The 19,823-nt window shown below is 46.6% G+C and overlaps 1 pseudogene; it reads right to left on the bottom strand.

Annotated features, from left to right (window-relative positions):
• Positions 1–2,137: 2,137 nt before the first annotated feature.
• LOC139360212 (uncharacterized) lies at positions 2,138–6,472 on the bottom strand (annotated as a pseudogene).
• Positions 6,473–19,823: the final 13,351 nt, after the last annotated feature.

Genomic DNA, 19,823 nt, shown 5'->3' with positions numbered 1-19,823 from the left:
GGCCGGATGTGGTGGTGCATGCCTGTAATCTCAGCTACTTGGGAGACTGAGGCAGGAGAATCGCTTGAACCCAGGAGACAGAGGTTACAGTGAGCCGAGATCACACCACTGCACTCCAGCCTTGGCAACAAGAGTGAAACTGCGTATCAAAAAAACCAAACCAACAAAGTTAGAACAGAAAAATTTTAAAATGTGTATTATCTTATAATAATAATAACCATAAAGACATTACATGTTAATATAAATAACACGTTCCTAGAAAAAAACAACTATATCTTCAAAAAATTCGTGACAGTGGCATTGTTTTACATTTTTGCAGATCTCTTTAATGCCTGGCTTAATAGAAGACAGCTGTATTTTCCTAGCTGGTCTGCATTCATTCCGTCATGATATCACGTCACGTAGCTCTCGAAACCTCCACTGTGCACATTATTTGTGCGATAATGAAGGTGAAGAGAGCAATCAGCATCTTAATAGCATTATGAATAGTTTTGACCTCACAGACCGTGCTTTGAGAAATGCTGCCCTAGATTCACATAGTTTGAAGCCACTTGGGTTGGTTTTTCCTTGATGTGTGGTATCAAAGGGAAGAAGGAAGGGAGGGAGGGAGGAACTCACCGAGGAAGTCCTAACATCTTACAGAGTTTAAAATAACCACCAAATAATGGAAACAGAACATACAGTTTCGAAGTCAATGGAGGAATAAATGAAATGAGAAAGAAAAGAAATAAACAAACTGAATCCCAAAAGAAGGCTAGAGAGCAGAAAAAAAGAAACATTAAAAGATGAGGGACGGCCGGGCAAGGTGGCTCACACCTGTAATCATAGCACTTTGGGAGGCTGAGGTGGGTGGATCACCTAAGGTCAGGAGTTCAAACCAGCCTGGTCAACATGGTGAAATCCCGTCTCTACTAAAAATGCAAAAATTAGTCAGGCATAGTGGCACACATCTGTAATTCCAGCTACTCGGGAGGCTGAGGCACAAGAGTTGCTTGAACCCAGGAGGTGGAGGTTGCAGTGAGCTGAAATAATGCTGTCAAACTCCAGCCTGGGCAACACAGTGAGACTGTGTCTGAAAATAAAATAAAATAAAATATAAAATAAAATAAAAGATGAGGGAAATAAAAAGTACAAAATAAGATGGTAGACGTTTCGCTTTTTCTTAAATAGGTGTGTTCACTCTGTGATATTTGTGGTAATTTATTTGGCCTATACACTTGTTATTTGGCTATGCATGGTGATATGGTTTGGCTATGTCCCCACCTAAACCTCATCTTGAATTGCAGTTCCCTTAATCCCAAGTGTCATGGGAGGAACCAGGTGGGAGGTAATTGAATCGTGGGGTGGTTGTCCTCATGCTGTTCTCCGATGGTGAGGGAGTTCTCAGGAGATCTGATGGTTTTATCAGATGGCTTCCTCCATTTTGCTCTGCACTTCTTGCTGCTGCCATGTGAAGAAGGACCTGTGTGCTTTCCCTTCTACCACGATTCTGTTTTCTGAGGCTTGCTCAGCCCTGTGGAACTGTGAGTCAATTAAACCTCTTTTCTTTGTAAATTACCCAGTCTCGGGTACGTCGTTACTAGCAGCGTGAGAATGGACTAATACATACGGAATGCATGTATATTTCAATATATGTACATACTTCACTAAAAGAATTTAAAATAAGATGACAGAAATAAATTCAAATATATTGGAAATTATTATTTTATAACTATACATGGACAAAATAATATAGTTAAAAGACAAATATTGTCCAATTGTCAGGCCGGATTATAAAAAAATCCAACCTCTCTATACACTGCTTAGGAAAAGCACATTTAAAACATAAAGATGGCCGGGCGCGGTGGCTCACGCCTGTAATCCCAGCACTTTGGGAGGCCGAGGCGGGCGGATCACAAGGTCAGGAGATCGAGACCATGGTGAAACCCCGTCTCTATTAAAAATACAAAAAATTAGCTGGGAGCGGTGGCGGGCGCCTGTAGTCCCAGCTACTCGGGAGGCTGAGGCAGGAGAATAGCGTGAACCCGGGAGGCGGAGCTTGCAGTGAGCCGAGAGTGTGCCACTGCACTCCAGCCTGGGGCACAGAGCGAGACTTTGTCTCAAAAAAAAAAAAAAAAAAAGATATAGCAAGGTTGAATGTAAAAGGATGGACAGAGATGGACTAGGCAAATAATAACTAAAAACGAAGTCGATGTGGCTCTGTTAATATCAGACAAAATCAGTGTTAAGGCAGAAGGAATTTTGAAAGTTTCAGTTCACCAGGGAGACAGAACTACAAGGAGAAATAGACAAATTACCATGATAGAAGGAGCATGTAATGCACCTCTTCATGTAACTGATAGATTAAATAGATGAAAATGTTTATAAAGGTTATGAAGATTTGAACATCATAAATTAACAAGTTCGATCTAAGATATATACAGAGAAGATGGCACCCAACAATTGCAGAATCTCTCTTCTTTTCATTACTGGAATACTAGAATACTGTTTATATTCCAAGCCAAAAAACAATTCTCAGCAAATTTCAAAAGACCGATACCATTGAAACAGCACTCTCTAGTTAGAAATAAGTAACAAAAGAATAAAGGGGAAAAAATTCTGTGTTTGAAAATTAAGATACATTTCCAAAGTCGAGAGTCAAAGAAAAAAATCACATGGAATTTGGAGCCTATTTAGAACTCAAAATAATGAGAATTCTGCAAATCAAAACTTGTGACATCCCACTAAAGCTGTTCTTAGAGGGAAATCTGTCCAATGCACTAAATGCTTACATTAACAAAGAAGAAAGGCTAAAGTGAATGAGCATCCAAGTTAACATGTTAGAAAAGGAGCAACAGAGGAGACTGAATAAAGTAAAACGAAGGAAACAATAAAGATAAGATTAGAAATTAATGCAACAAGAAAACAGAGATAAATGCCAGAAAGGATCTTGGTTTTCTGAAAAGACAGATTAATGGACCTCTTGGCAAGACTGAGAAAGGAAAAAAGAAGGCACAAACACAATAGGAGGTAACCACTAAAAAGTATCATGACCTGTTTCTTCCCACCACGTGGACTCTGCTCTGAAGGACTGTTGCTTCTCTTGCCCAGTTTGTCCACCTGTGCCAGTCACTGCTTTGTTTTGGGTGCTGGTCCTTTGAGTCCACATGCAGGCTCCTGCCTTGCTCCCCAGACTTGCCTGTGCTGGGTTGTTCAGATCCGGCATGAGGAACCCCCCTTTCTGAATCAGAGCCAAGGATAGAATTAAGAGCTCTGCGGCAGATAAGTGAATGCTACCATCTTCTAGATACAGAATAGGGAAGATAAAGAATTCCAAGATTCTGATATTACAGGATAAAAAGACTTGTGGTTTACCACGAGGTAGTACCAGCCATAATGAAGAAAATGTTATAGGCTGGGTGTGGTGGCTCACGCTATAATCTCAGCACTTGGGGAGGCCCAGGAGGGAAGATCGCTTGAAGGCAGAAGTTGTTGAACATCCTAGGCAACATAGTGAAACCCTGTCTCAATAAAAAATAAACAATTAGCCGGGTATGGTGGCGTGCACCTGGGGTCCCAGCTAATCAGGAGGCTAAGGCAGGAGGATGGCTTGAGCCCATGAGTTTGAAGCTGCAGTGAGATGTGACCACACCACTGCATTCCAGCCTGGGAGACAGAGGGAAACCCTGTCTCTAAAACAAACAAACAAACAAACAAAACAAAGCAAAACAAAAAAGAAAAAAGAAAGAAAAGAAAATGGAATATATCACAGACACGAAGGAACACTCACTCAATGGCTGAGTTGGCTTTGAGCTATCTACTACTCTCCTTTGCCTCTGAACTCACCTTAGTTCTGTTTCATCGTTCCTCTTTTTGAGCCCTTCTTCCCCAAAAAGTTACCCCAAGCTGGCACCTCTAATCTCCTGTGAAGGTGACATTGGCTATCCCTAAGATCTGCATCTTCTCTCTGCACCTGGCTCTCCAGCGCTTTCACCACTACCCAGACAGTGAGACCCCCCATGCTGCCGCCTTTGTGGCCCTCTGTCAAAGGCTTTGTGCACGTGGAGGAAGAGAAACAGAAAATCAAAGGGTTAGGCTGGGCATGGTGGTTTATGCCTGTAATTGCAACACTTTGGGAGGCCAAGGTGGGTGGATCACTTGAGGTCAGGAGTTCGAGACCAGCCTGACCAACATGGTGAAAACCCGTCTCTACTAAAAATACAAAAATTAGCCAGGTGTGGTTGTGGGGGCCTGTAATCCCAGCTACCCAGGAGGCTGAGGCAGGAGAATCGCTTGAACCTGAGAGGCAGAGGTTGCAGTGAGCCAAGATCACATCACTGCACTCCAACCCAGGCGACAGAGCGAGACTCCGTCTCAAAAACAAAACAAAACAAAATAGAAACAAAAACAAAAATAAAGAAAATCAAGGGGTCAATGCAGCATTGAGAGCACTGAGCAACACTGCGCCCGCCCACCAATTTGACTCTTCCACTGGGGGAACCCACCATGGTAGACAAAGTGTAGGGTCCAAACAGACCAGGAAATTGAAGAGGATCATGGCAGCCAGTCTCCTGGCTCTCCTGCACCTCCAGGTCCCCACTTGGGGCCAGGAGAGCATGATCTGCACAAAGTGCCAGGTGGCAGAAGGTGGTGACCACTATGGGGATGAAGAAGAGCTCCAAGCACAGCTCCAGCTGCAGCACCACGGCCAGCTGCTCTTGGGGGAAGTTCTCATAGCAGATACAGGGTCCTCTGGCATATCTCATCGTCTTCTTGGTTGGTAAAAACTAGACAATGAGGCTAGGCGCGGTGGCTGATGCCTGTAATCTCAGCACTTTGGGAGGCTGAGGCAGGCAGATCACTTTAGGTCAGGAGTTCGAGACCAACCTGGCTAACAAGGTGAAACCCTGACTCTACTAAAAATACAAAAATTAGTCGGGAGTGGTGGCACGTGCCTGTAGTCTCAGCTACTCGGGAGGCTGAGGCAGAAGAATCACCTGAACCCAGGTGCTGGAGGTTGCAGTGAACCGAGATAGTGCCACTGCACGCCTCTCCTCGACCTGATCATTGAAAGGTAGACATTTAAAATAAAACTTGTGGCTGGGAGCAGTGGCTCATGCCTGTAATCGCAACACTTTGGGAAGCCAAGACGGGAGGATTGTTTGAGTCGAGGAGTTCAAGACCAGCCTGGGCAACACAGGGAGAGCCTTTCTCTACAAAACGTTAAAAAATTAGCTGGTATGGTGGTATGCGCCTGTAGTCCTGGTTACTCTGGAGGCTGAGGCAGGAGGATCACTTGAGCCCAGGGTTTCAAGGTTACAGTGAACCATGGTGGCACCACTGCACACCAACCTTGGCGACAGAGCAAGACCCTGTCTCAAAAAAAAAAAAAAAGTTTAAAAATTAATAAAATAAAACTTGAGGCCTTAACCTATGATAGATAACATATCACCGCTGGCCCATCTGTACGTTTCATTCTGCATTCCAGAATTTCAGAAGTAGAGGACCAGATGAATGGGAGCGGTCCTGCTGCCGTGGGGCTGAGCTCCACCGCCTTCCTCCTGCTCCTCCCGGCCAGGCCCTGACCATCTCTCCACTGACTTGTCCTGGCCCCTTTCCCATTTCTGTGGCCTCTTCCCTCTCCTCCTTGGAGAGTAGCCCTGTCCTCTGCTCCCTGCATGCTCTCCTTCCATCCTGTCTCTCCCTGGGGTTATGGTCCCAGCAACCTCTTCTCTGAGCCCAAGTGAGGTCAGGTCCCTTGCCTCTTCCTGCAGGTAGATGGATGGGTTTTCAAAATGTCTGGTTTCAGAAGCAGGCAGCATCTGGTCTAACTGGACCACCTTTTCCTTTTCCACCAGCGGCAGGCTTTTATACCTGGAAGAGTCATGTGGTCAAAAAGAGGAAAGTCAGCAGCTGAGCTCTTTCTAAAGCAGCTTGACCTTCTGGGTCTCCCACCACATTTTGCCCCCAGCAGACTTATTTCACCCAGAGTCCTATTTGTTTGTTTGTTTATTTATTTATTTATTTTGAGACAGAGTTTTGCTCTATCGCCCAGGCTGGAGTTCAGTGGTGTGATCTCAGCTCCCTACAAACTTTGTCTCCCTAGTTCAAGTGAGTCTCCTACCCCAGCCTTCCGAGTAGTGGGATTACAGGAGTGTACCACCACGCCTGGCTAATTTTCGTATCTTTTGTAGACGGGATTTCACCATGTTGGCCAGGCTAGTCTCGAACTCCTGACTTCAAGTGATCCGCCTGCCTTGCCTCCCAAAGTGCTGGGATTACAAGCGTGAGCCACCATGCTTGGCCCAGAATCCAAATTTGAACAGCTTTTTCAGGCTTCCTCCTACCCCTGCATTCCAAGAGGCTGCATTCTGTTTCCTTCCCACAGGCAATTATCCCATACGACTGCACACACACATCCATCTCTCACCTCCTTCCTTCCTTCTTTCTTTCCTTCCTTCCTTCCTTCCCTTCCTCCCTCCCTCCTTTCCTTCCTTCCTTCCTTCCTTCCTTCCTTCCTTCCTTCCTTCCTTCCTTCCTTCCTTCCTTCCTTTCTTCCTTCCTTTCTTCCTTCCTTTCTCTCTCTCTCTCCCTTCTTTCCTTTCCTTCCTTCCTTCCTTCCTTCCTTCCTTGCTTCCTTCCTTCCCTTCCTTCCTTCCTTCCTTCTTTCTTTTTCTTTCTTTCTTTCTCCCCCTTCTTCCCTTCCCTTCTATCTCTTTCTTTCTTTCTCTCTCCCCCTTCTTCCCTTCCCTTCTCTCTCTCTTTCTTTCTCTTTCTTTCTTTCTTTCTTTCTTTCTTTCTTTCTTTCTTTCTTTCTTTCTTTCTTTCTTTCTTTCTTTCTTTCTCTTTCTTTCTTTCTTTCTCTCTCTCTCTCTTTCTGTCTCTCTCCCTCTCTCTCCCTCCCTCACTCACTCACTCCCTCCCCCTCTCTCTCTTTCTTTCTTTCTTTCTTTCTTTTGTTGTTGCTATTGTTGTTTTGAGACAGGGTCTCACTCTGTTGCCCAGGCTAGAGTTCAGTGGTGCGATCACAGCTCACTGCAGCCTTGACCTTTTGGGCTCAAGCGATCCTCACACCTCAGCCTCCCGAGTAGCTGGGCCACAGGTGCACGCCACTGCATCTGGCTAATTTTTTGTATTTTTGGTAGAGACAGGGTTTCACCACGTTGCCGAGGCTGTTGTCGAACTCTTGAGCTCTGGCAATCCACCTGCTTCAGCCTCCCAAAGTGCTAGGATTACAGGTGTGAGCCACCATGCCCAGTCCGAAGTTGGTTTTTAGAAAAAAAACCTAGCACTGTCCCTTGCCTATAACAGACACTCAAATCCTTGTGGAATGTAAGGATGGAGGCTGGATGTGCCTGTGAGTGCTTGCTAACTGATGACACAAGCAAAGAGTGTGTCAGAACCTGCGCCTTTTATCTTCTGTCCTTTATCTGCATTCTGTTGCCCAGGCTACTGGTATGGGGCCATCTTTGGTGCTGAGGTCTAGGTTCCAATGAGGTCAAAGGGAGAATTCAAACTAAGTTGTTTGGCAGCACCCCAAGGCTGTGCTGACCTCACACACAGCTGCGTCATGGGAGAGGGCAGTGCAACATCTCAAATCCAACTCAACGGAGCAATCGTTCAGGCTGAGTCACACCATGTATGAATGGGGGGGCGGGGGTATGTGGCTCCTCTCCAACAAGCCACACTGCTTCCCTGTCACAAAACACAAGGGACCCTTACTCTGTGCGAGGTACTGTTCTAGGAGATAGAGACAAGAGTAAACAGGATGGACAGAAAACAAGTAGACAAACCAGCAAGGCAATTTCACAGGAAGAAAGGAAGTAGGCCAGGCAAGGTGGCTCACATCTGTGATCTCAACGCTTTGGGAGGCCCAGGTGGGAGGACTGCTTGAGGCCAGGAGTTTAAAACCAGCCTGGTCAACATAGTGATAACCACATCTCTACAAAAAATGAAATAAAAAGTCAGGCGTAGTGGCTCACACCTATAATCCCAGCTACTTAGGAGGCTGAGGCAGGAGGAGAATTGTTTAAGGCTGGGTGTTTGAGACCAGCCTGGGCAACATAGTGAGACCCTTGTCTCTACAAAAGAAAGATAAAAATAAAAAATTAGCCAGGCATGGTGATGCACACCTGTAGTCCCAGATACTCAGGAGGCTGAGGCGGGAGGATCACTTGAGCCTAAGAGTTGGAAATTAAAATGAACTATGATGGTACCACTCCAATCCAGTGGTCCTGTCTGTTGGGGGAAAAGGGAGAGAAAGAAAAGAAATTGGCTAGGTGTGGTGGTTCACACGTGTAACCCCAGCACTTTGGGAGGCTGAGGCAGGCACATCACTTGAGGTCAGGAGTTTGAGACCAGCCTGGCCAACATGGTGAAATCCTGTCTCTACTAAAAATACAAAAATTAGCCGGATATGGTGGCGGGCACCTGTAATCCCAGCTACGTGGGAGACTGGGGCAGGAGAATCACCTTAACCTGGGAGGCAGAGATTGCAGTCAGCCAAGATTGTGCCACTGCACTCCAGCCTGGGTGACAGAGGAAGACTCTGCCAAAAACAAAAAACAAAACACCAAACAACAATGACAACAACAACGAAAGCAAGCAGGGAAATTGAGAGAGAGAGCGATGGGCAGGGCCTGTCAGGAAAGGCCTGAGACATTTGAATGGGTGAGAAGGAGCCACTATCTGAAGAGCGTTCCAGGTAGGGGCACCAGTGGGAACTTAGCCTGAACCATGGCTCAGTTGAATTGGACTTGAGACGTCGCACCGCCCACTCCCATGATGCAGCTGTACGTGAGGTCAACACAGCCTTGGGATGCTGCAGAACAGCTTAGTCTGAATTCTCCTTTTTTTTTTTTTTTTTTTGAGATGGAGTCTCACTCTGTTGCCCAGGCTGGAGTGTGGTGGCGATCTCGGCTCACAGCAACCTCCACCTCCCTGGTTCAAGCAATTCTCCTGACTCAGCCTCCTGAGTAGCTGGGATTACAGGCACTCGCCACCACACCTGGCTAATTTTTGTATTTTTAGTAGAGACAAGGTTTCACCATATTGGTCAGGCTGGTCTCAAACTCCTGAGCTCAGGTGATCCACCCACCTCGGCCTCCCAAAGTGCTGGAATTACAGGCATGAGCCACTGTGCCTGGCCTGAATTCTCCCTTTGACCTCATGGAACCTAGGCCTCAGCACCAAGGATATCTGAAGCCCTGAAGCTCTGAGATGGGAGAAGCTGCTGTGTTGGAAGGATGGAAAGGAGGCTGGAGGAGGGGCCCTGGCTGCTCTGCCTGCGGCCACAGGGAGAGTGCACTGGAGCCAGCTGGAAAGTGCTGACTTTACTTTGAAGCTGTTTGCCCTCAGTTGATGGTTGCCTCATCTGTTGATTATATCGTCCTCTCCTGATCTGTGATACGTTCTGATAAGCTACTACAGCCAGTCAGAATCTGACAGCCCCCTTCTGGTTCCACGCCCTTGTGGTATCTTGACAACAGAAACCCGCTTTGAGCAGCCACACCGTCCTTGTCAGCATCCTGCAATGACAGATACGGTAAAGGTCAGAGATGGGGCACCCCAGACAGAATGACTGGGAAGCATTTTAAGATAAAAGGGGGCCAGATGTGGCGGCTCATGCCTGTAATCCCAGCACTTTGGGAGGCTAAGGCAGAAGGATTGCTTGAACTCAGTTGTTTGAGACCAGCCTGGGCAGCATAGCGGTAGCTCATCTCTACAAAAAATTAAAAAAATTAGCTGAGGGTGCTGGTGCATGCTTGTCTTCCCAGCTACTCAGGAAGCTGAAGTGGGAGAACTGCTTGAGCCCGGGAGTTCCAGGCTGCAGTGAGCTACGATCGTGCCACTGCACTCCAGCCTGGGCGACAGAGCCAGACTCAGTCTCTTAAAAAAAAAAACAAAACACACACACAAAAAAACACGCTGGGCCCACGGGCTCATGCCAAAGTGCTGTAATCCCAGCACTTTGGGAGGCTGAGGCAGCAGATCACTTGAGGTCAGGAGTTCGAGACCACCCTGGCCAACACGCTGAAACCCCATGTCAACAAAAAATATAAAAATTAGCCAGGCGTGATGGCAGGCACCTGTAATCCCATCTACTCAGGAGGCTGAGGCAGAAGAATTGCTTGAACCCAGGAGGCGGAGGTTGCAGTGAGCTGAGATTACACCACTGTACTCCAGCCTGGGTGACAGAGTGAGACTCAGTATCAAAAAAAAAAAAAAAAAAAAGGAAGGGAACACAGGTGTCTCCAGCTGTATGGGCACCTGGGCACCAGCATGCACCAACAGGGGAAGGAAGTAGAGGGAAAGGAGGAGTGTGGGCCTAGCTGGGGGACAGGATTTGAGTTAGTTACTGCCCTCATTTGCCTGTAGGCTGGCCCTTCCTTACAGTTCAGCCTGCTGCAGTCCAGCTGTACCTGTTTTGAAATCACCCTGACAGGCTAAGATCAGGAAACCTTATCAGTTGAGAAAGGGAGTTTACCAGATGCCTCCCCTCTACCAGCTGCTGCCCCTGCAGGCCCATGGTGCCAACATCTTGGGAACGGGGCACCCATTACACAGACTCTTCCACCCCGTCCTTCCAGTTGCTCAGGCCCTGAGAGATCTCTGATTCTTGTCTTTATCTGACACTTACCCCACCAGCAAATCCTTTCCACCCTGTCTTCAGAATAGCTCCCCAATCCAGCCACTTCTCAGCACAGCCCTGGTCCAGGCTGTAAGCACTGTGTCTCACCTGTGTCTCTTCAGCCTCTACTCTCTGGCCCCCTACTTCACACCACACAGCAGCCAGAATGGTCTTATAAAAGCACAAGCAGGGCTGGGTGCAGTGGCTCACACCGGTAATCCCAAAACTTTGGGAGGCCAAGGCGGGAGGATCGCTTGAGCCCAGGAGTTCAAGACAAGCCTGGGCAGCATAGCGAAACCCTGTCTCTACAAAAAATAAAAAAAATTAACCGGGTGTGGTGGCACGTGCCTGTAGTCCCAGTTACTGAAGGGGCTGAGGTGGGAGGATCACTTGAGCCCAGGAGGTTGAGGCTGCAGTGACTCGTGATTATACCACTGTTCTCCTGCCTGGGTGACAGAGTGAGAACTTGTCTCAAAATAGATAAATAAATAAAAACGTAAGTAGGCCACATCCATTCCCTACTCAAAACCCCACAGAGGCTCCCCACCTCTCTGATCAAAGCTAGAGTCCTCCCAGTGTCCTGTAAGTTCTGCTCCACGGGCCTTCTGTCTGCAGCAGTGTCTGGCCTCATCTGCTCCTCTTTTCTCCCATCTCCCTGTGACTCTGGGGATTGCGATTCTCTGGGGACTTCTCTGGGGACTGTGATTTGATGACATCTTTCAAAATGAAACACTCCGGCCAGGGGGTAGTGGCTCATGCCTATAATCCCAGAACTTTGGGAGGCTGAGGTGGGCAGATCACTTGAGGTCAGGAGTTCAAGACCAACCTGGCCAACATGGCAAAACCCCGTCTCCACTAAAAGTACAAAAATTAGCCAGACATGGTGAGGCACACCTGTAATCCCAGCTACTTGGGAGGCTGAGGCAGAAGAATCGCTGGTATCTGGGAGGAGGAAGTTGCAGTGAGCTGAGATTCCACCACTGCACTCCAGCCTGAGTGACAGAGAGAGATTCCATGTCAAAAAAAGAAAGGAAAAAAAAAAAAAGAAGGAAAGAAAACAGAACAAAACAAAAAAAACCAAAATGAAACATTCCATACTATTTGACCCAAGAAGCTGATATCTACAGATTTATTGTATGGATATACTTTTCTGTTTTTTATTGTTGTTGTTGTTGTTGCTGTTTGTTTTGTGATAATAAAAAATCGGGAGCAAAGTGTCTATCAGTAAAGGCTCTGGTTAAATAAAGATCGTGGAGCTTCCACATGGTAGGAATCCCACACACCTGTTACAAAGAACGAGGCAGGTCCACGTATGCCAATGTAGACCAGGCCCTGACATGTACTGTTCAGTGGAAAAAAGCAAGGCAGGAGAATGGCCACGCGTCTCCACACCCATTCAGCGAGGACTTGCTGAGCAGCCCCTGTCACAGCACTCGCCGGTGCTGGGGATTCAGCGGTGGACAAGGCCTGGCTCCATGGAGCTGACCATTGCAGCAAGACAGGCCAGAGACTGATAAACAGCGATCACTTAAAACTCACTGAATTTATACACGTAGAAAAGGGGAGGAGACTGTGATTTCCTTTTTCTCTTTCCTCCTTTCTTTCTCTTCTCTTCTCTCTCTTCTCTTCTCTTTTCTCTTCTCCCCTTCTCTCTTTCTCTCTCCCTCCCCTCCTTCCTTCCTTTCTTCCTTCCTTCCTCTCTTTTCTTTTTCCTTCCTTCCTTCTTTCTTTCTTTCTTTCTTTCTTTCTTTCTTTCTTTCTTTCTTTCTTTCTTTCTTTCTTTCTTTCTCCATCTTTCTTTCTTTTCTTTCTCTCTCCATCTTTCTTTCTTTTCTTTCTCTCTCTCTTCCTTCCTTCCTTCCCTCCTTCCTTCTTTTTTCTTTCTTTTTTTTCCACAGGATCTCACTGTGTTGCCCAGGCTGGAGTACAGTGGCACAATCATAGCTCACTGCAGCCTCGACCTCCTGGGCTCAGGTGGTCCTCCCACCTCAGCCTCCTGAGTAGCTGAGACTACAAGCACACAGCACCATGCCTGACGAAGACTTCGTTTCTTATAAAGGGTTACAGCCTGCAAGGTGGCTGTCCCACAAGCTGGGAAGTGTGCCTTTGGCCAAGAACAAAGACAGGCACTTTGAAGAAAGAGGGTTTGAGGTAGGAGTTTTATACTGAATGGGTTGGCTAAGTATACATATTCAACAGATTCCAAGAAAAACTATGAATATTCAAGAGGTAGTCATGACACATGCATATTCAACAAATATGCATGTAACATACGACCTATGTTGGCCAGGTGCAGTAGCTCATGCCTGCAATCCCAGCCCTTTGGGAGGCCAAGGCGGGCAGATCACTTGAGGCCAGGAATTTAGGACCAGCCTGGCCAACATGGCTAAACCCGTCTCTACTAAAAATTAGCCAGACATAGTGGCACACCTGTAGTCCCAGCTGCTTGGGAGGCTGAGGCATGAGAATCGCTTGAACCTGGGAGGCAGAGGTCGCAATGAGCTGAGATAAAGTCACTACACTCCAACCTGGGAGACAGAATGAGACTCTGTCTTCAACAAACAACCAACCAATGTTCACCTTGGAGAGGAGACTTAGCATTTAAATGTTATTACAATTAGGTCCTATATATCAAAAGGTATTTTCAAGACAGGAAGGCAACCTGTGTGCAACCTCTGTAAACCAGCGAGGACCAGTCCATGCTCTTCTTACCAGGAGAAAGTGGCCGAAATCAGTCTCTTGTGCAGTCAAAGCTGTAGTTGTGGCTGGTGGAACAGAGGCTGGAGGTCAGTTATTCAGCATCTGCAGGAACTTCCAAATGTTTCAGTGTTGCTTATCCTGAGACCAGTGCTTGCTTATCTGCTAGAGAAAAAGAAAAGCCTCGTGGCAGTTAGAACATAAGCTATTCTTTAAGTGTAGAGGTGAGTGACTTACCCCTTGTCTGGAATGACCTTAGTCCTATTTATAATTTGGTATCTTACTTCCACGAAAGGTCCGTTCTGTGAGTGTCATGACCTCTATTTTAACACGAATGCTGGTCAGTGTCTGAACTATAAAAGGTGAAGAGGTATAAAGAGGCATGTCTGACCTCCCATCCTTTCACGGCCAGGAACTCAAGTTTTAAGGTTTTTCTGGGGTCCCCTTGCCCAAGAGGGAGTCTGTTCAGTCACTGGGGGGACTTTGGATTTTTTTTTTTTTTTTTTTTTTGAGAGACAGAGTCTTGCTCTGTCACCCAGGCTGGAGTGCAGTAGCGTGATCTCAGCTCACTGCAACCTCTGCCTCCCGGGTTCAAGCCATCCTCCCACATCAGCCTCCAAAACAGCTGGTACTCCAGGCTAGCTCCACCACGCCCAGCTAATTTTTGTACTTTTAGTAGAGGTGAGGTTTGGCCATGTTGGCCAGGCTGGTCTCGAACTCCTGGCCTTAAGTGATCTGCCCGCCTCGAACTCCCAACGTGCTGGGATTACAGGCATGAGCCACCACGCCCAGCCAGAATTTTAAGTTTACAGCAGTTACCTTACCATAAAGCCTGGGGCTGCGGTCTGGAGTCGGGTAGGAAGCCTCAGACTGGGAGGACAGAGGAAGAGGGCGCAGGCAGCCCAGGAAGGCCCCTCGGAGGAGGTTGTATTTGAGGAGAGAACTCCAGCAGAAGAGTCAGAGGCTGGAGCCTGTAGGGACATTCTAGGCAGAGGTACAGCAAGTCGTGAGATAAGCCATGGGGTGTCAGTGGGGGCCGGGGAGGCCAGTGCAGCTGCAAGGGGTCGGGGTGGGGGAGAGCCGTGGGAATGAGGCCGGGGCAGACGACTGGTCCAGATTACGCAGGGCTTTGTCGCCACGGTAGGATGTAGAATGACATCCGAAGAATGATGGGAAGCCCCTGGAGGGCAGCGGTTGTGCTGTAATCTGTGTCACATTTCTGAAGGACCCATCAGGATGCTGAGTGAGGAATAGACTTGGGGAAGGGTCACCCACGAACCTGTTCTCCGCGGCTGTCTCTGGGAAGGGGCTCTGGGCATCGGTGCGGGAGGGAAACTCACCTTTACCCGTATATCCTTTTCTGCCGTTGAAGAAATTCTCTAAATATGTAAGTATGTGTGTGAATGTTTAATGTTGCTAAACAAAATGAATTAAAAGCAAGAAGAACGTGACCTATGATTAAGGCGGAGGCAAGCGGTGTGGCCCACTCCGTCCAGCCACAGCCCTTTCTTCTGTTGAGCTGTTGAGTGTATGGAACCCAAATAGACATAAAAATAGACATAAAAAAGAAAAAGGGACCAGGTGCTGTGGCTCACACCTATATCCCGGCACTTTGGGAGGCTGAGGTGGGAGAATCATTTGAGCCCATGAGTTTGAGACCAGCCTGGGCAACACAGCAAGAACCCTGTCTCTACAAAATAAAAATTAAAAAACTGGGCGTGATGGCATGTGCCTGCAGTCACAGTTACTTGGGAGGTGGAGGCAGGAGGATCACTAGAGCCCGGAGGTAGAGGCTGCAGTGAGCTACAATTGCACCACTGCACTCCAGACTAGGCTACTGACTGTCTCAAAAAATTAAAATTAAAATTAAAAATTAAAAAAAGAGAAAAAATTTTAAAAAGCAAACTTTTGTTTGTTTTTTGATAGAGTCACTCTGTCACCAGGCTGGAATGCAACGGTGCGATCTCGGCTCACTGCAACCTCCACCTCCTGGGTTTAAGTGATTTTCCTGCCTCAGCCTCCTGAGTAGCTGAGATTACAGGCGGCTGCCACCACGCCCGGGTAATTTTTGTATTTTTAGAAGAGACAGGGTTTCACGATGTTGACCAGGCTGGTCTTTAACTCCTGACCTCAGGTGACCCACCTGCCTCGGTCTCCCAAAGTGCTGGGATTACAGGTGTGAGCCATCGCGCCTAGCTGAGAGAACACATTTTTTTTAAAAAAGGGAAAAGGGTATAGTTACGGGCCACAGGGCAATTGGATCTCCGAGCCACACCCCCACCCACTCTTGGCATTATCCAGCGCCTGAGATTTTGCCAGTCACATGGATATCAAATAGCGCCTCCATGCTGTTTTAGTGCCCTCTCATTTTTCTGATTTCTAATGGGCTGCCCATCTCTCAGCAGAACGCAGGCTTCCTTGCTCATGATCATTGCGCTGGACTCGTGTCTCAGCAATGGCTCTTAATTGCAGCAACAGAGACCAACTCTGGCTCATTTAGGGATTTAATGATAAGATATTGAGTAGCTCAGAGATGTGCCAGGAAGGCTGGAAAACCAGGCTTCTAGAATCAAGGAAGCTGCACAGCCAGGGCCACATTAAAAGTCATGCCATTAGCTCAGTCCAGGGAGTACGTGGGAGTCCCCCCACCACCGCACACTAGGACCTAGAGCCACATTCTGTTTGCCACCGCTACTGCCACTGCCAGAAATAATTTTCCACTTTTCCTCCTTTGTGCCATTAGCCTCAGATTCAGAATTTGGGGCAGGTGCACCTGATTGGCTAAACGCAGGCATCAGGGATGCTTGGAAAATAAGGTCCCTGCATCAGTAGTTTCTCTAGTGGGAGATGGGCTCTGCCTCCTCACAAGGCTCATACGTGGCCAGTTCCCTAAACACAGAAGTGGTTCAGAAGCCAGGAAACCAAAAGATGGCCCGTGTCCCCTCAGGGCCCTTCAGAGGTCAGAACAGCTTACACCACTTCCATTTTTTGTTTCCCAGTATATGAAAAAAATGATGCAATACCAAAACTGTGAGATTTATGTATTTGTGTGCTCATTTGGGGTGACCAAAACCATGCTGTCGGCTGGGTGCAGTGGCTCATGCCTGTAATCCCAGCACTCTGGGAGGCCAAGGTGGGTGGATCACCTGAGGTCAGCAGTTCGAGACCAGCCTAGCCAAGATGGCAAAATCCCGTCTCTACCAAAAATACAAAAATTAGCCCCGGCGTGGTGGCTCACACCTGTAATCTCAGCTACTCGAGAGGCTGAGGCAGGAGAAATGCTTGAACCTGGGAGGCAGAGGTTGCAGTGATCGCGCCACTGCACTCCAGCCTGGGCAGTGCACTTCAGAGCGGGACTCGGTCTCAAAAAAAAAAACACAAACAACCAAAACCAACCAAACAAACAAACAAAAACAAAACACACACACACACACACACACACACAAAAGCCAAAACAAAAACAAAAACCGTGCTGTCTTTACAATAACAGAGCAACATTTTTAATGTGAAATAAGTAATGTATTGTTCACGAAATAATTTTAGGATGTTATTTGTTTGGTTTTTGACAGAATTCATCACAGTATAGAGCCAGAAATAGGCCACAGGTTTAAAGTTGGGTGCTGTCAAGATAGCCCTGTGACTGTATGTTTACCTTCATTCAGTATTCATGACAGAAGAGTGATTATGAGGCCGGGGCCAGATGGCCCAGGACTGCGATTCAGCGTTGCTGTGAGTACAGGACTTGTCCTTGGTCAGCGACCCCTCCTAGCACAAGCAGCCTGATCTCTCCGCCAGCCCAGAGCTGCACTGGATGTCGTGTAGACACTGAATGCCAAAGAGGTCAATTACAGCACAGCACCCTCCTGCTTAGAGAAAACACTCCTGTTTTCAATGCCTGAGGCTTGGGAATGGTTTAAGCACCTCGCTCCTCCCCAGTCCCAGGGATGGGCACTTAGAAGCCTGAGCACGTTAAATCATTTATTTACGCCCATGATTCCAGCTACCCTCACGGAGACCCTGGAGGTCTCCAGGCAGTTTGAATCCCTGTGCTACCTTATCTGCTCTTGCTTGGTCAGAATCAAGGTGCTGAATGGTTTCCCATTATTATTTCTCTAATTTTAAAAAATTGCATTATAATGCATGAATATAGCCTTTTAAAAAAAACCCAACGGTACAGAAGTAAAATGTGAAATGCCAGTTCGCTTCTTCCTTCCCACATGAAACCACTATTTTGTTTATGTCCATATATGTACATATACAAATATTTGACTTAAAAATGAATAAGTGAGGCCGAGTGTAGTGCCTCATGCTTATAATCCTAGCACTTTGGGAGGCCAAGGCAGGCAGATCACTTGAGCCCAGGAGTTTGAGACTAGCCTGGCCAATATAATAAAACCCTGTCTCTACTAAAAATACAAAAAATTAGCTAGTGTGGTGGTGCGCACCTGTAATCCCAGCTACTTGGGAGTCTGAGGCAGGAGAATTGCTTGAACCCAGGAGGCAGAGGTTGTAGTAAGCTGAGATCGGGCCATTGCACTCCAGCCTGGGCGACAGACCAAGACTCCGTCTCAAAAAAAAAACAAAAAACCAAAAAACATAAATGGGGCTGGGCCCAGTGGCTCGCGCCTGTAATCCCAGCACTCTGGGAGGCTGAGGCAGGTGGATCACCTGAGGTCAGGAGTTCGGACCAGCCTGGCCAACATGATGAAACTCCATCTCTACTAAAAGTACAAAAATGAGCCAGGCGTGGTGGCAGGCGTCTATACTCCCAGCTACTCGTGAGGCTGAGGCAGGAGAATCACTTGAACCCAGGAGGCAGAGGTTGCAGTGGACCGAGATGGCACCACTGCACTCCAGCCTGGGTGACAGAGCAAGACTCCATCGCAAAAAAATAAATAAATAAATAAATAAAAAATGCGTAAATGGAATCATACTCTATATATTTTTGTGAAATTTTATTTTTCACCTTATAATGTGCTTTCGTAATCTTTTTATGGCAGCCTGTACCAATCTAGAGTCTTTCTAATGGCTACGTGGTACTTTGTTTTAGGACTGTCCTATAATTTATGTAACCATTTAGGATTAATTTACATAGTTTATAGTTCTTTTGGTATAACAAACAGTGCCTCTGCAAATTTGTCTATTATCTATCTATCTATCTATCTATCTATCTATCTATCTATCTATCATCTATCTATCTATATCTTTCTAGCTAGCTAGCTAGCTAGCTATCTGAACAGGTGTGAGTATTTTGGTTAGACGAATCTTTAGATCCATAATTTATGTAATTTCTAGGTCAAAGAGATGTGCCTTGAAATTATTGATAGATATTTACATATTACCTTCCGGATAGTGTTTGATAATTTACATTTCCACCAGCTGTACACGGCATAACCCCTTCCCCTGCACCTTCTCCAACATTGAATGTTTGTATCTTTAATATTTTTGCTAATTATGGGTAAAGATGGGTAAAAATGATGAAATCTTGTCATTTTAGATTACATTTGGAGGATTCTTTCTACTTAAGTGATCTAGGTCCATTTCAAACTACTGTGGGTAAGGATGGACCATTCAGTAAATTATGTTGGGATAGCTGACTATCCACTGGGAAGAATTACAGCCAGGTAACAAGAATAAAAGGCAGGTGCATTCAAGATAAAAAATGGTTTTAAAAATTATAAATGTTATGTAGATATCGTGTAATTTTAAAAGTCTTATGAATAAGGAGGTTTTTTTCCTAGTATGACATAACGTAGAAGTCATCAAAAAATGATCAGACATTTGAGCACATAAAAAGAGAAAACTTATGAAAAACATTACAATCGGCCGGGCGCAGTGGCTCACGCCTGTAATCCCAGCACTTTGGGAGGCTAAGGCAGGTGGATCACGAGGTCAGGAGATTGAGACCATCCTGGCTAACACGGTGAAACCCTGTCTCTACTAAAAATACAAAAAATTAGCCGGGCGTGGTGGTGGGCGCCTGTAGTCCCAGCTACTCCAGAGGCTGAGGCAGGAGAATGGTGTGAACCCGGGAGGCAGAGCTTGCAGTGAGTGGAGATCGTGCCACTGCACTCCAGCCTGGGTGACAGAGTGAGACTCCATCTCAAAAAAAAAAAAGAAAAAAGAAAAACATTACAATCAACAAAGTAAAAGGCCACTATGCTTCTACTTACATACCTGATATGGGGTTTGTCAGCCAATATTCAAAGAACTCCTGTAAGTCAAATAAGAACAAAGCAAGTATTGGGAGAAACACAAATGACTCTACACAATATGCAAATATTGTCTATCTCATTTTTAATCTGGGAGATTAATATGAAAATAATACAGAGTATGATGGTTAAGTTTATGTGTTGGCTTGGCCAAGCCACAGTGCCCAGATATTTGGTGAAACATGATTCTGGGTGTTTCTGTGACGGTGTTTTTGGATGAGACTGACATGTAAATTGGTGGACTCTGAGAAAAGCAGATTGCCCTCCAAAACGTGGGGGCCTCTTCCAGTCACTGAAGTCCTGAA

This window comes from Macaca nemestrina, chromosome 20 (assembly GCF_043159975.1).
Source record: "Macaca nemestrina isolate mMacNem1 chromosome 20, mMacNem.hap1, whole genome shotgun sequence".
Classification (NCBI taxonomy): Eukaryota; Metazoa; Chordata; class Mammalia; order Primates; family Cercopithecidae; genus Macaca; species Macaca nemestrina.
This window is presented reverse-complemented; position numbering and strand designations above follow the sequence as displayed.